Here is a 273-nt window from a genome sequence, read left to right as displayed (position 1 = left end):
CACAATTTAAACACAAATGTAAAGGGGGTACCGCCATGGCTATTAAACACATAGAACAGGGTCTATCAGTAGGCTCAGACATATTAAACAGACTTAGACAGCACTCAAATACAATAAAATACAATTTTTTTTAAAAACGGTACTGTGCCTTTAAATAATAAAAAGCGCACACTTTTTTACTGCAACTCAAAAAAACATCCAATCTTTATGAAATTTTCACCATATGATCCTAATGCTCTGAAATGATTGCACAGTAATTTTCAAGAGAATTAA

This window comes from Bombina bombina, unplaced genomic scaffold, assembly GCF_027579735.1.
Source record: "Bombina bombina isolate aBomBom1 unplaced genomic scaffold, aBomBom1.pri scaffold_919, whole genome shotgun sequence".
Classification (NCBI taxonomy): Eukaryota; Metazoa; Chordata; class Amphibia; order Anura; family Bombinatoridae; genus Bombina; species Bombina bombina.
The sequence above is the reverse complement of the archived record's forward strand: the minus strand, read 5'-3'. Positions refer to the sequence as shown.